Below are 15,421 nucleotides of genomic sequence, written 5' to 3'. Positions count from 1 at the left end.
GTGGCTGCAGTAAGTATTTGGAATGCATTGTACTGGACTGTATTTGTCTAGTATGTAAGACTTGTATGTAAAAATTGTAATCACTGATATTGTGATCTAAGTGAGCACCTGATCTTTTGTATTATCATGTATTCAAATTATGAATGGAATGAATATTAAATAGATATTATGAAAACGAGTTAGATATGATGCAACTATGTGGTATTGAAAGAAACACAATTGTAATGAGATTGGATACCATTATTAGTATTATATATGAAATTAGCTCTATGCTATAGAAATCAACACTGAGTGGTGCAGTTATTCACTATATGTAAATTTATTGAACACACCGTTTATTATTCACTTTTTGGAGTTTGTGATATAATTGCACTTTAAAGTATATGTAGCTGAAATGTTGTTAAATATTCTTTAGGGTTCAAATTTAACAGACCCTGCATAAAAACTGAAAAGAGTCTGCAACCAGGTTCATTAACTAGCTGAATACCCTTAAAGGCGTATGCATTTATGCTTGGTATGTATAAAATTATATGATAAGACACCACACCTGATAGCACCCAGTAAAAATATGTCCGAATATTAAAATTATGGTCTTCTAACCAATTAATAATATCCATAGGTTTTACCATCCTACAACCATTCTGGGTGAATTATCCATCTCTATTAAAAGTTGGTCCTATATATATGGGCTATGGATGTTTTATATCCATGAAGGCCTTTGTTCCTTCCTTTTTTTGGTATGTACATATTTCCTTCTCCATTTTCTCCTCCATTTCCTTCCCTATGTGTATATGCATATATGTGTGTATATAAAAATTATCCTAGAAATTTTAAAGGACCATCCAATCACCCGTTTTATGTTTTAGTGATACCATACAGAAACCCCTGATGAAGTCGTTCTGACGAAACGCGTTGGGTCGAATCCGTTACGGTCTCTTATCTAGTTCATTAATACACCCTACAGAATATACACCTATAAGGGTGAGGGTGTTCTTTAAAGGCTTGAACAGAAAACCTATTGACTGTATCTGGATGTTTTTCTTTTAAGAATGTTTATATGAATGTATGGAACCTTTTATCTGTAAAAAAAATGTTCATATGAATTTATGGAATTCTATATGTTTTTTTAATAAAAACAAATTGGTATCATATCTAATTTAGGCCATTCTGGCCGTCTTTTTGTTCGGGTGTGTTCTCTGGTGTGAGGGTATACTTGCAGGTGATACCAGTTATAAGAATCCACACCGTGGAAGAACAGCTACTGGAAATACTAAAATCTGAGTGTTTTAAAGTTATACCAAGCGCAATTGGTTATTGTTTTTGTTATATATATATATATATATATATATATATATATATAATTGTATATAATATATATATAATATTGTATACCACCTACCCGTGGTTTTTTTTTTTTCTTTCTTCTTTATACATACTACTATAGTAGCTTACTGTAGCAGTCTGCGGTGCTGCTGAGCTGACTGTGTCCAGCAGGTCCGTCATCAGTCATTACATAATAAATATATATACCTGTCCGGCTGCAGTACTAGTGATATTATATATATATATATTGATTTCATCTCATTATCATCCAGTCTATATTAGCAGCAGACACAGTACGGTAGTCCACGGCTGTAGCTACCTCTGTGTCGGCAGTCGCTCGTCCATCCATAATTGTATACCACCTACCCGTGGTTTTTTTTTCTTTCTTCTTTATACATACTACTATAGTAGCTTACTGTAGCAGTCTGCGGTGCTGCTGAGCTGACAGTGTCCAGCAGGTCCGTCATCAGTCATTACATAATAAATATATCTACCTGTCCGGCTGCAGTACTAGTGTGATATAATATATATTGATTTCATCTCATTATCATCCAGTCTATATTAGCAGCAGACACAGTACGGTAGTCCACGGCTGTAGCTACCTCTGTGTCGGCAGTCGCTCGTCCATCCATAATTGTATACCACCTACCCGTGGTTTTTTTTTTCTTTCTTCTTTATACATACTACTATAGTAGCTTACTGTAGCAGTCTGCGGTGCTGCTGAGCTGACAGTGTCCAGCAGGTCCGTCATCAGTCATTACATAATAAATATATCTACCTGTTCGGCTGCAGTACTAGTGTGATATAATATATATTGATTTCATCTCATTATCATCCAGTCTATATTAGCAGCAGACACAGTACGGTAGTCCACGGCTGTAGCTACCTCTGTGTCGGCAGTCGCTCGTCCATCCATAATTGTATACCACCTACCCGTGGTTTTTTTCTTTCTTTCTTCTTTATACATACTACTATAGTAGCTTACTGTAGCAGTCTGCGGTGCTGCTGAGCTGACAGTGTCCAGCAGGTCCGTCATCAGTCATTACATAATAAATATATATACCTGTCCGGCTGCAGTACTAGTGATATTATATATATATATATTGATTTCATCTCATTATCATCCAGTCTATATTAGCAGCAGACACAGTACGGTAGTCCACGGCTGTAGCTACCTCTGTGTCGGCAGTCTCTCGTCCATCCATAATTGTATACCACCTACCCGTGGTTTTTTTTTTTTTTTTCTTTCTTCTTTATACATACTACTATAGTAGCTTACTGTAGCAGTCTGCGGTGCTGCTGAGCTGACAGTGTCCAGCAGGTCCGTCATCAGTCATTACATAATAAATATATCTACCTGTCCGGCTGCAGTACTAGTGTGATATAATATATATTGATTTCATCTCATTATCATCCAGTCTATATTAGCAGCAGACACAGTACGGTAGTCCACGGCTGTAGCTACCTCTGTGTCGGCAGTCGCTCGTCCATCCATAATTGTATACCACCTACCCGTGGTTTTTTTTTCTTTCTTCTTTATACATACTACTATAGTAGCTTACTGTAGCAGTCTGCGGTGCTGCTGAGCTGACAGTGTCCAGCAGGTCCGTCATCAGTCATTACATAATAAATATATATACCTGTCCGGCTGCAGTACTAGTGATATTATATATATATATATATATATATATATATATTGATTTCATCTCATTATCATCCAGTCTATATTAGCAGCAGACACATTACGGTAGTCCACGGCTGTAGCTACCTCTGTGTCAGCAGTCGCTCGTCCATCCATAATTGTATACCACCTACCCGTGGTTTTTTTTTCTTTCTTCTTTATACATACTACTATAGTAGCTTACTGTAGCAGTCTGCGGTGCTGCTGAGCTGACAGTGTCCAGCAGGTCCGTCATCAGTCATTACATAATAAATATATATACCTGTCCGGCTGCAGTACTAGTGATATATTATATATATATATATATATATATATATATATATATATATATATATATATATATTAATTTAATCTCCTTATCATCCAGTCTATATTAGCAGCAGACACAGTACGGTAGTCCACGGCTGTAGCTACCTCTGTGTCGGCAGTCGCTCGTCCATCCATAAGTATACTAGTATCCATCCATCTCCATTGTTTACCTGAGGTGCCTTTTAGTTGTGCCTATTAAAATATGGAGAACAAAAATGTTGAGGTTCCAAAATTAGGTAAAGATCAAGATCCACTTCCACCTCGTGCTGAAGCTGCTGCCACTAGTCATGGCCGAGATGATGAAATGCCAGCAACGTCGTCTGCCAAGGCCGATGCCCAATGTCATAGTACAGAGCATGTAAAATCCAAAACACCAAATATCAGTAAAAAAAAGGACTCCAAAATCTAAAATTAAATTGTCGGAGGAGAAGCGTAAACTTGCCAATATGCCATTTACCACACGGAGTGGCAAGGAACGGCTGAGGCCCTGGCCTATGTTCATGGCTAGTGGTTCAGCTTCACATGAGGATGGAAGCACTCAGCCTCTCGCTAGAAAACTGAAAAGACTCAAGCTGGCAAAAGCACCGCAAAGAACTGTGCGTTCTTCGAAATCCCAAATCCACAAGGAGAGTCCAATTGTGTCGGTTGCGATGCCTGACCTTCCCAACACTGGACGTGAAGAGCATGCGCCTTCCACCATTTGCACGCCCCCTGCAAGTGCTGGAAGGAGCACCCGCAGTCCAGTTCCTGATAGTCAGATTGAAGATGTCAGTGTTGAAGTACACCAGGATGAGGAGGATATGGGTGTTGCTGGCGCTGGGGAGGAAATTGACAAGAAGGATTCTGATGGTGAGGTGGTTTGTTTAAGTCAGGCACCCGGGGAGACACCTGTTGTCCGTGGGAGGAATAGGGCCGTTGACATGCCTGGTGAAAATACCAAAAAAATCAGCTCTTCGGTGTGGAAGTATTTCACCAGAAATGCGGACAACATTTGTCAAGCCGTGTGTTGCCTTTGTCAAGCTGTAATAAGTAGGGGTAAGGACGTTAACCACCTCGGAACATCCTCCCTTATACGTCACCTGCAGCGCATTCATAATAAGTCAGTGACAAGTTCAAAAACTTTGGGCGACAGCGGAAGCAGTCCACTGACCAGTAAATCCCTTCCTCTTGTAACCAAGCTCACGCAAACCACCCCACCAACTCCCTCAGTGTCAATTTCCTCCTTCCCCAGGAATGCCAATAGTCCTGCATGCCATGTCACTGGCAATTCTGACGAGTCCTCTCCTGCCTGGGATTCCTCCGATGCATCCTTGCGTGTAACGCCTACTGCTGCTGGCGCTGCTGTTGTTGCTGCTGGGAGTCGATGGTCATCCCAGAGGGGAAGTCGTAAGCCCACTTTTACTACTTCCACCAAGCAATTGACTGTCCAACAGTCCTTTGCGAGGAAGATGAAATATCACAGCAGTCATCCTGTTGCAAAGCGAATAACTGAGGCCTTGACAACTATGTTGGTGTTAGACGTGCGTCCGGTATCCGCCGTTAGTTCACAGGGAACTAGACAATTTCTTGAGGCAGTGTGCCCCCGTTACCAAATACCATCTAGGTTCCACTTCTCTAGGCAGGCGATACCGAGAATGTACACGGACGTCAGAAAAAGACTCACCAGTGTCCTAAAAAATGCAGTTGTACCCAATGTCCACTTAACCACGGACATGTGGACAAGTGGAGCAGGGCAGGGTCAGGACTATATGACTGTGACAGCACACTGGGTAGATGTATGGACTCCCGCCGCAAGAACAGCAGCGGCGGCACCAGTAGCAGCATCTCGCAAACGCCAACTCTTTCCTAGGCAGGCTACGCTTTGTATCACCGGTTTCCAGAATACGCACACAGCTGAAAACCTCTTACGGCAACTGAGGAAGATCATCGCGGAATGGCTTACCCCAATTGGACTCTCCTGTGGATTTGTGGCATCGGACAACGCCAGCAATATTGTGTGTGCATTAAATATGGGCAAATTCCAGCACGTCCCATGTTTTGCACATACCTTGAATTTGGTGGTGCAGAATTTTTTAAAAAACGACAGGGGCGTGCAAGAGATGCTGTCGGTGGCCAGAAGAATTGCGGGACACTTTCGGCGTACAGGCACCACGTACAGAAGACTGGAGCACCACCAAAAACGCCTGAACCTGCCCTGCCATCATCTGAAGCAAGAAGTGGTAACGAGGTGGAATTCAACCCTCTATATGCTTCAGAGGTTGGAGGAGCAGCAAAAGGCCATTCAAGCCTATACAATTGAGCACGATATAGGAGGTGGAATGTACCTGTCTCAAGCGCAGTGGAGAATGATTTCAACGTTGTGCAAGGTTCTGCAACCTTTTGAACTTGCCACACGTGAAGTCAGTTCAGACACTGCCAGCCTGAGTCAGGTCATTCCCCTCATCAGGCTTTTGCAGAAGAAGCTGGAGGCATTGAAGGAGGAGCTAAAAGGGAGCGATTCCGCTAGGCATGTGGGACTTGTGGATGGAGCCCTTAATTCGCTTAACAAGGATTCACGGGTGGTCAATCTGTTGAAATCAGAGCACTACATTTTGGCCACCGTGCTCGATCCTAGATTTAAAACCTACCTTGGATCTCTCTTTCCGGCAGACACAAGTCTGCTGGGGTTCAAAGACCTGCTGGTGACAAAATTGTCAAGTCAAGCGGAACGCGACCTGTCAACATCTCCTCCTTCACATTCTCCCGCAACTGGGGGTGCGAGGAAAAGGCTCAGAATTCCGAGCCCACACGCTGGCGGTGATGCAGGGCAGTCTGGAGCGACTGCTGATGCTGACATCTGGTCCGGACTGAAGGACCTGACAACGATTACGGACATGTCGTCTACTGTCACTGCATATGATTCTCTCACCATTGAAAGAATGGTGGAGGATTATATGAGTGACCGCATCCAAGTAGGCACGTCAGACAGTCCGTACTTATACTGGCAGGAAAAAGAGGCAATTTGGAGGCCCTTGCACAAACTGGCTTTATTCTACCTAAGTTGCCCTCCCACAAGTGTGTACTCCGAAAGAGTGTTTAGTGCCGCCGCTCACCTTGTCAGCAATCTGCGTACGAGGTTACTTCCAGAAAATGTGGAGAAGATGATGTTCATTAAAATGAATTATAATCAATTCCTCCGTGGAGACATTGACCAGCAGCAATTGCCTCCACAAAGTACATAGGGAGCTGAGATGGTGGATTCCAGTGGGGACGAATTGATAATCTGTGAGGAGCGGGATGTACACGGTGATATATCGGAGGATGATGATGAGGTGGACATCTTGCCTCTGTAGAGCCAGTTTGTGCAAGGAGAGATTAATTGCTTCTTTTTCGGTGGGGGTCCAAACCAACCCGTCATTTCAGTCACAGTCGTGTGGCAGACCCTGTCACTGAAATGATGGGTTGGTTAAAGTGTGCATGTCCTGTTTATACAACATAAGGGTGGGTGGGAGGGCCCAAGGACAATTCCATCTTGCACCTCTTTTTTCTTTCATTTTTATTTGCGTCATGTGCTGTTTGGGGAGTGTTTTTTGGAAGGGCCATCCTGCGTGACACTGCAGTGCCACTCCTAGATGGGCCAGGTGTTTGTGTCGGCCACTAGGGTCGCTTATCTTACTCACACAGCTACCTCATTGCGCCTCTTTTTTTCTTCTTTGCGTCATGTGCTGTTTGTGGAGTGTTTTTTGGAAGGACCATCCTGCGTGACACTGCAGTGCCACTCCTAGATGGGCCAGGTGTTTGTGTCGGCCACTAGGGTCGCTTATCTTACTCACACAGCTACCTCATTGCGCCTCTTTTTTTCTTCTTTGCGTCATGTGCTGTTTGGGGAGTGTTTTTTGGAAGGGCCATCCTGCGTGACACTGCAGTGCCACTCCTAGATGGGCCAGGTGTTTGTGTCGGCCACTAGGGTCGCTTATCTTACTCACACAGCTACCTCATTGCGCCTCTTTTTTTCTTCTTTGCGTCATGTGCTGTTTGGGGAGTGTTTTTTGGAAGGGCCATCCTGCGTGACACTGCAGTGCCACTCCTAGATGGGCCAGGTGTTTGTGTCGGCCACTAGGGTCGCTTATCTTACTCACACAGCTACCTCATTGCGCCTCTTTTTTTCTTCTTTGCGTCATGTGCTGTTTAGGGAGTGTTTTTTGGAAGGGCCATCCTGCGTGACACTGCAGTGCCACTCCTAGATGGGCCAGGTGTTTGTGTCGGCCACTAGGGTCGCTTATCTTACTCACACAGCTACCTCATTGCGCCTCTTTTTTTCTTCTTTGCGTCATGTGCTGTTTGGGGAGTGTTTTTTGGAAGGGCCATCCTGCGTGACACTGCAGTGCCACTCCTAGATGGGCCAGGTGTTTGTGTCGGCCACTAGGGTCGCTTATCTTACTCACACAGCTACCTCATTGCGCCTCTTTTTTTTTTTTCTTTGCATCATGTGCTGTTTGGGGAGTGTTTTTTGGAAGGGCCATCCTGCGTGACACTGCAGTGCCACTGCTAGATGGGCCAGGTGTTTGTGTCGGCCACTAGGGTCGCTTATCTTACTCACACAGCTACCTCATTGCGCCTCTTTTTTTCTTCTTTGCGTCATGTGCTGTTTGGGGAGTGTTTTTTGGAAGGGCCATCCTGCGTGACACTGCAGTGCCACTCCTAGATGGGCCAGGTGTTTGTGTCGGCCACTAGGGTCGCTTATCTTGCTCACACAGCTACCTCATTGCGCCTCTTTTTTTCTTCTTTGCGTCATGTTCTGTTTGGGGAGTGTTTTTTGGAAGGGCCATCCTGCGTGACACTGCAGTGCCACTCCTAGATGGGCCAGGTGTTTGTGTCGGCCACTAGGGTCGCTTATCTTACTCACACAGCTACCTCATTGCGCCTCTTTTTTTCTTCTTTGCGTCATGTGCTGTTTGGGGAGTGTTTTTTGGAAGGGCCATCCTGCGTGACACTGCAGTGCCACTCCTAGATGGGCCAGGTGTTTGTGTCGGCCACTAGGGTCGCTTATCTTACTCACACAGCTACCTCATTGCGCCTCTTTTTTTCTTCTTTGCGTCATGTTCTGTTTGGGGAGTGTTTTTTGGAAGGGCCATCCTGCGTGACACTGCAGTGCCACTCCTAGATGGGCCAGGTGTTTGTGTCGGCCACTAGGGTCCCTTAGCTTAGTCATCCAGCGACCTCGGTGCAAATTTTAGGACTAAAAATAATATTGTGAGGTGTGAGGTATTCAGAATAGACTGAAAATTTGTGGAAATTATGGTTTTTGAGGTTAATAATACTTTGGGATCAAAATGACCCCCAAATTCTATGATTTAAGCTGTTTTTTTGGGGATTTTTGAAAAAAACACCCGAATCCAAAACACACCCGAATCCGACAAAAAAAATTCGGTGAGGTTTTGCCAAAACGCGGTCGAACCCAAAACACGGCCGCGGAACCGAACCCAAAACCAAAACACAAAACCCGAAAAATTTCAAGTGCACATCCCTAGTAAATACTGGCTGCTTTATTTTTACACTGCAAATTAGATTGCAGATTGAACACACCACACCCAAATCTAACTCTCTCTGCACATGTTATATCTGCCTCCCCTGCAGTGCACATGGTTTTGCCCAGTTGCTATCAAAAATCCTGCTGCGATCAACTTGGAATTACCCCCAATGTGTACCCAGTTTAATACTAAAATCAAACAAATAAACACTGACAGGACTTTAAAATAATATAAACAGAATAGACAACAGATAAATGACAATGCAAAACTACTCAGAAATTGCCAAAATCACCAGAAATTAACCCTCCTCTTATATCAAACCCCAGAAAACAACCTCTCTTCACCCTTTGCAAACAATTATGATGGTTTGGAGCATTTTACAAGGCGTTTGTGATGTCAAAAGGGGCATGTGATATGTGGAAACCAATAGAAAACCACCAAAAGATGGTTGTTGGTTTTTAAATGGTTCCTTCCTGTATTTGCCCACCCTCAGAATCCTGTGTAACTAGCCAATAGGAGTCTGTGGAATGAGCAGAGACAGGAAGGAGATGCTGACTGCTGTGTCCCTGGTGCAGTGGTTATAATACACAGCACTGATCACCATGGACAGACAGACACTAGCATGTATTAAAAAGTAGATTAAAGGTACAGTTACAGTTAGGTACTAAACCCTCACCCCCCTCTGCTATTGTGATATGTGCAGCAGCACTCGGGGAGTAACCGCCACTGATATAGACAAAAAATCCATAGTGTGTTTATTATCTGGATACTTTTAAGGATTTGCACATTACATGATATTCTTATAAAATGTATTAAATCATGGAATCTGCAATCCAAAAATTTACTAGCATAAAAGAATATTTTTATGAAACACACACTGGTTTTAATAAACCTAAGTACAGTTGCTCAACATAAGAAAAAGCTCTCTTCTATTTTTATTTCAGAGAGTGCATTACTGATAAAGAACATTGGCCATACTAAGTTTTCCATTTAAATACCTTATTCATTCAATGCAGCATGCATATAGCGCAAATGCTTTGGGAATATACTTTAGACTCCTGTGGTGCAGCAAGAAGCTTCTATTCAGTATATTGTTGTGGTAATGCAACATGTTTACTTATATAATATAGCCGTCTGAATGGGGACATGTAGGAGTTTTTAATATTTTCTTTAATATCCTGCTTGTCTTCTGGTGTTGGCAGATGCAACTGAGCCTCTGTAAAAGCATACACCCGCCTGCATAAAAACAACACCTTCATGAATTAGAAGTAAGCTCCTGTGGGGGAATGTGATGGTGTGCGCCTAACCCCTGCAGGTATACTATGAAAACTGCTTTGGCTGTATTCGGGTAGAAGGGACAGTGCTGTCAGAAAGTCTATTGATTTTCCAACCCAGCTCTTTCAGATACAATTTGCTTAATGTGAGTTTGAAAATACAATATTTTAGAGACCTGCTACCATGGTGCCCCAGCTCTGAGGAATTTCAAACAAGTGTTGAGGCTTAAACTTTGAAATATATATATATATATATATATATAAATGATATATACTGTGTGTATGTATATATACATGTGTGTATATATATATATATATATATATATATATACATATATACATATATTATATATATATATATATATATACATACACACACATATATATATATATATATATATATATATATGTACCTGATGATAGTGCAATCAATGGAGCACTGAAACGTTGTTATATACGCCAGTCTACTGATCATTCTTTCCAAGCCGAGTGCCGCACCACAGCAATTGTATGTATATATACGGAGGTATATGTGAGGGCACCAGCTGATTACTGTACTCATCGGAGTGCCGGTCTAAGTACTGTATGTATGTATGTATGTATATGTATGTGTATATATATATATATATGAGTTCACTACGATATGCCGGCGGTCGGGCTCCCGGCGACCAGCATACCGGCGCCGGGAGCCCGACCGCCGGCTTACCGATAGTGTGGCGAGCGCAAATTAGCCCCTTGCGGGCTCGCTGCGCTCGCCACGCTACGGGCACGCCACGCTACGGGCACGGTGGCGCGCTACACGCGCCACACTATTTTATTCTCCCTCCAGGGGGGTCGTGGACCCCCACGAGGGAGAATAAGTGTCGGTATGCCGGCTGTCGGGATCCCGGCGCCGGTATACTGTGCGCCGGGATCCTGTCAGTCGGCATACAGAAGACCACCCATATATATATATATATATATATATATATTTGAGATGTGCGGCGGGCACTTTTCGTGTTTTGGTTTTGGTTCTGGTTTTATGCTCGTGTTTTGGATCTGGACTGGTTTTGCTAAAACCACCCTTTCGTGTTTTGGTTTTGGATCTGGATGATTTAAAAAAAAAAATCACAGAATTTGGGGGTAATTTTGATCCTCCGGTATTAATAACCTCAATAAGATTAATTTCCATTCATTTTCAGTCTATTCTGAACACCTCACACCTTACAATATTGTTTTTAGGCCAAAAGGTTGCACTGAGGTAGCTGTATGACTAAGCTAAGCGACACAAGTGTGCGGCACAAACACCTGGCCCATCTAGGAGTGGCACTGCAGTGTCAGACAGGATGGCAGATTATAAAAATAGGCCCTAAACAGCACATCATGCAAAGAAGTAAAAGAGGTGCAATGAGGTAGCTGTACAGTATGACTAAGCTAAGCGACACAAGTGTGCAGAACAAAAACCTGGCCCATTTCGGAGTGGCACTGCAGCTGCAGACAGGATGGCACTTAAAAAAAACTAGGGCCCAATCAGCACATCATGCAAAGAAGTAAAAGAGGTGCAATGAGGTAGCTGTATGACTAAGCTAAGCGATACAAATGTGCGGCACAAACAACATGGGACATGCTGGAATTTGGCTAGATGTAGTACACGCACAATATTGGTGGCACAGGTGAGTGTACCCCTAAACCACACACACACACACACACACACACACACACACATACACAGCAAAGCCTGTAAAATAAATTTGGATAATAACCCTTTTATTTGGAGCTATTATAATAATATGCAGCACAGGCAAGCATACCCCTTCACCACACAGGGAAAACCCTGTATAAATTGTTTGGATAATAATATAAGTAATGTATATAACCCTTTTATTTGGAGTATATAATATACAGCACAAGACACCACCACTGGACTGATGCAGTACAAGACAGCACCACTGGACTGGACTTATACGGCAGTACCCCTGGACTTATACGGCAGGACCCCTGGAGTTGTACGGCACTGTCAGGCAGGATATGGCACTTTAAAAAACTAGTTCCCAAACAGCATATGATGCAAAGAAGAAAAAGATGTGCAAGATGGAATTGTCCTCCCACCCGCCCTTATGTTGTATAAACAGGACATGCACACTTTAGCAAACCAATTATTTCAGTGACAGGGTCTGCCACATGACTGTGGCTGAAATGACTGGTTTGTTTGGGTCCCCACCAAAAAAGAAGCAATCTCCTTGTGCTCTCCTTGCACAAACTGGCTCTACAGAGGTAAGATGTCGACCTCATCCTCATCTTCAGATTCCTCACCCCTTTAGGTGTGTACATCCTCCTCCTCACAGAGTATTAATTCGTCCCCACTGGAATCCACCATCACAGGTCCCTGTGTACTTTCTGGAGGCAATTGCTGGTCAAGGTCTTCCTGGAGGAATGTATAATTCATTTTGATGAACATCTCTCCACATTTTGTGGAAGTAACCTCCTACGCCGATCACTGACAAGGATACCGGCTGCACTAAGCACTTTCGGAGTACACACTGGAGGGGGTGCAACTTAGGTAAAATAAAGCCAGTTTGTGCAAGGGCATCCAAATTGCTTCTTTTTCCTGCCAGTATACGTACGGACTGTCTGACATGCCTACTTGGATGCTGTCACTCATATAAACCTCCACCATTCTTTCAATGGTGACAGAATCATATGCAGTGACAGTAGACATGTCAGTAATCATTGGCAGGTCCTTCAGTCTAGACCAGATGTAAGCACTCACTCCTGACTGCCCTGCATCACCGCCAGCGGGTGGGCTAGGAAATCTTATCCTTTTCCTCGCAGCCCCAGTTGCAGGAGAAAATGAAGGAGGAGCTGTTGACGAATCACATTCCACTTGAGTTGACAATTTTCTCACCAACAGGTCTTTGAACCTCTGCAGACTTGTGTCTGCCGGAAAGAGAGATACAACGTAGGCTTTAAACCTAGGATCGAGTCTGTAGTGCTCTGATTTTAACAGATTGACCACCCTTGAATCCTGGCAAAGCGAATGAAGCGCTCCATCCACAAGTCCCACATACTTTGCGGAATCGCTCCGTCTTACCCCCTTCTTCAATTTCTCCAGCTGCTTCTGCAAAAGCCTGATGAGGGGAATCACCTGACTCAAGCTGGCAGTGTCTGAACTGACTTCACGTGTGGCAAGTTTTAAGGGTTGGAGAACCTTGCACAAGACGTAAATCATTCTCCACTGCGCTTGAGTCAGGTGCATTCCCCCTCCTTTGCCTATATTGTAGGTGAATTTATAGGCTTGAATGACCTTTTGCTGCTCCTCCATCCTCTGAAGCATATAGAGTGTTGAATTCCACCTCGTTACCATCTCTTGCTTCTTGTGATTGCAGGGCAGGTTCAGGAGTGTTTGCTGGCACTCCAGTCTTCGGCACGCAGTGGCTAAATATTGAAAGTAGCCTGCAATTTTTTAGGCCACCGACAGCATCTCCTGCACACCCCTGTCATTTTTCAAAAAATTCTGCACCCCCAAATTAATTGTATGTGCAAAACATGGGATGTGCTGGAATTTGCCCAGATGTAATGCATGCACAATATTGGTGGCGTTGTCCGATATTACAAATCCCCAGGAGAGTCTAAGTGGGGTAAGCCATTGTTTGATGTTGTCCCTCAGTTTCTGTAAGAGGTTGTCAGCAGTGTGCCTCTTACGGAAAGTGGTGATACATAGTGTAGCCTGCCTTGGAACTAGTTGGCATTTGCGAGATACTGCTACTGGTGCAGCTGATGTTGTTGCTAAGGGATGCAATACATCTACCCAGTGGGCTGTTACAGTCATAAAGTCCTTAGTCTGCCCTGTTCCACTTGTCCACATGTCCGTGGTTAAGTGGACAGTGGGTACAACTGCATTTTTTAGGACACTGAGGACACTTTTTCTGATGTCTCTCTACATTCTCAGTATAGCCTGCCTAGTGAAATTGGAATCTAGATGGTATTTGGTACCGGGGACACAATACCTCCATCAATTCTCTAAGTTGCACTGAACTAATGGCGAATACCGGATGCACGTCTAACACCAACATAGCTGTCAAGGACTCAGTTATCTACTTTGCAACAAGATGACTGCTGTCATATTTCATCATCCTCGCAAAAGACTGTTGGACAGTTAATTGATTACTTGAAGTAGTACAAGTGGTCTTCCGACTTCCCCTCTGGGATGATGATCGAATCCCAGCAGCAACAACAGCAACAGCAGCAGTATGCGTACCACTCAAGGATCCTCCGGAGGAATTCCAGTTAGGAGAGGACTTTTCAGTCTTGCCAGTGTGATGGTCTGCAGGACTACTGATGTTCCTGACTGAGGAGGAAGTTGACATTGAGGGAGTTGGTGGTGTGGCTTGCAGGAGCTTAGGTACAAGAGGAAGAAGGGATTTAGGTGTCAGTGGACTGCTTACGCTCTTACCCAAAGTTTCACAACTTGACACTGACTTCTGATGAATGCGCAGCAGGTGACGTATAATTGAGGATGTTCCTAGGTAGTTAACGTCCTTACTCCTACTTATTACTGATTGACAGAGGCAACAGATGGCTTGACACCTGTTGTCCGGATTTGTGGATAAATAATTCCACACCGAAGAGGTGGCTTTTTTGCCCAGGCATCACAATGGGCTTATTCATCCACAGACTGTCTCCCCCGGTGCCTGATTTAAACTAACCACATCACCATCAGAATCCTCATTGTCAACTTCCTCCTCAGCGCCAGCAACACCCATTTCCTCATGCTGGTGTACTTCAATAGTTACATCTTCAATTTGAATATCAGAAACTGGACTCTGGGTGCTACTTCCAGCACTTGCAGAGGGTGTGCAAGGTCAGGCATCGCAACCGCTGACACATTTGGACTCTCCATGGGGATTTGTGATACCATCTCAGAATGCACAGTTCTTTGCTGCGCTTTTGCCTTCTTAACTCTTATCATTTTTCTAGCAGGAGGATGAAGGCTTCCATCGTCAGGTGAAGCTGAACCACTCCGTGTCGTAAATGACATATTGCCAGTTTTACGTTTCTCCTCAGACCATTTAAATAAATGATCTTTTTTACTGAACTTTGGCTTTTTGGAATTTACATGCCCTCTACTATCACATTGGGCATCGGCCTCGGCAAACGACGTTGATGGCATTTCTTAATTTATGTCATGACTAGTGGCAGCAGCTTCAGCACTAGGAGGAAGTGGTTCCTGAACTTTCTCTATTTTATCCTCCAAATTTATGTTTTCCATTATTTTTCTGGAGTTATATAACACAATATGCGGCACAGGACAGCGTATCCCTACACCACACAGGGCAAACCCTGGA

The 15,421-nt window shown here is 43.8% G+C and overlaps 1 long non-coding RNA gene across 1 annotated transcript; it reads left to right on the top strand.

The window, feature by feature from the left end:
• The first annotated feature begins 432 nt into the window (after nt 1–432).
• On the top strand, nt 433–1,103 carry LOC134987359 (uncharacterized). Its single transcript, XR_010193027.1, has 3 exons — nt 433–514; nt 620–737; nt 867–1,103. It is a non-coding gene; the product is annotated as an uncharacterized LOC134987359 (long non-coding RNA).
• The last annotated feature ends 14,318 nt before the right edge of the window (nt 1,104–15,421 follow it).

Source organism: Pseudophryne corroboree, chromosome 2 (assembly GCF_028390025.1).
Source record: "Pseudophryne corroboree isolate aPseCor3 chromosome 2, aPseCor3.hap2, whole genome shotgun sequence".
Taxonomy (NCBI): Eukaryota; Metazoa; Chordata; class Amphibia; order Anura; family Myobatrachidae; genus Pseudophryne; species Pseudophryne corroboree.
The sequence above is the reverse complement of the archived record's forward strand: the minus strand, read 5'-3'. Positions and strand labels throughout refer to the sequence as shown.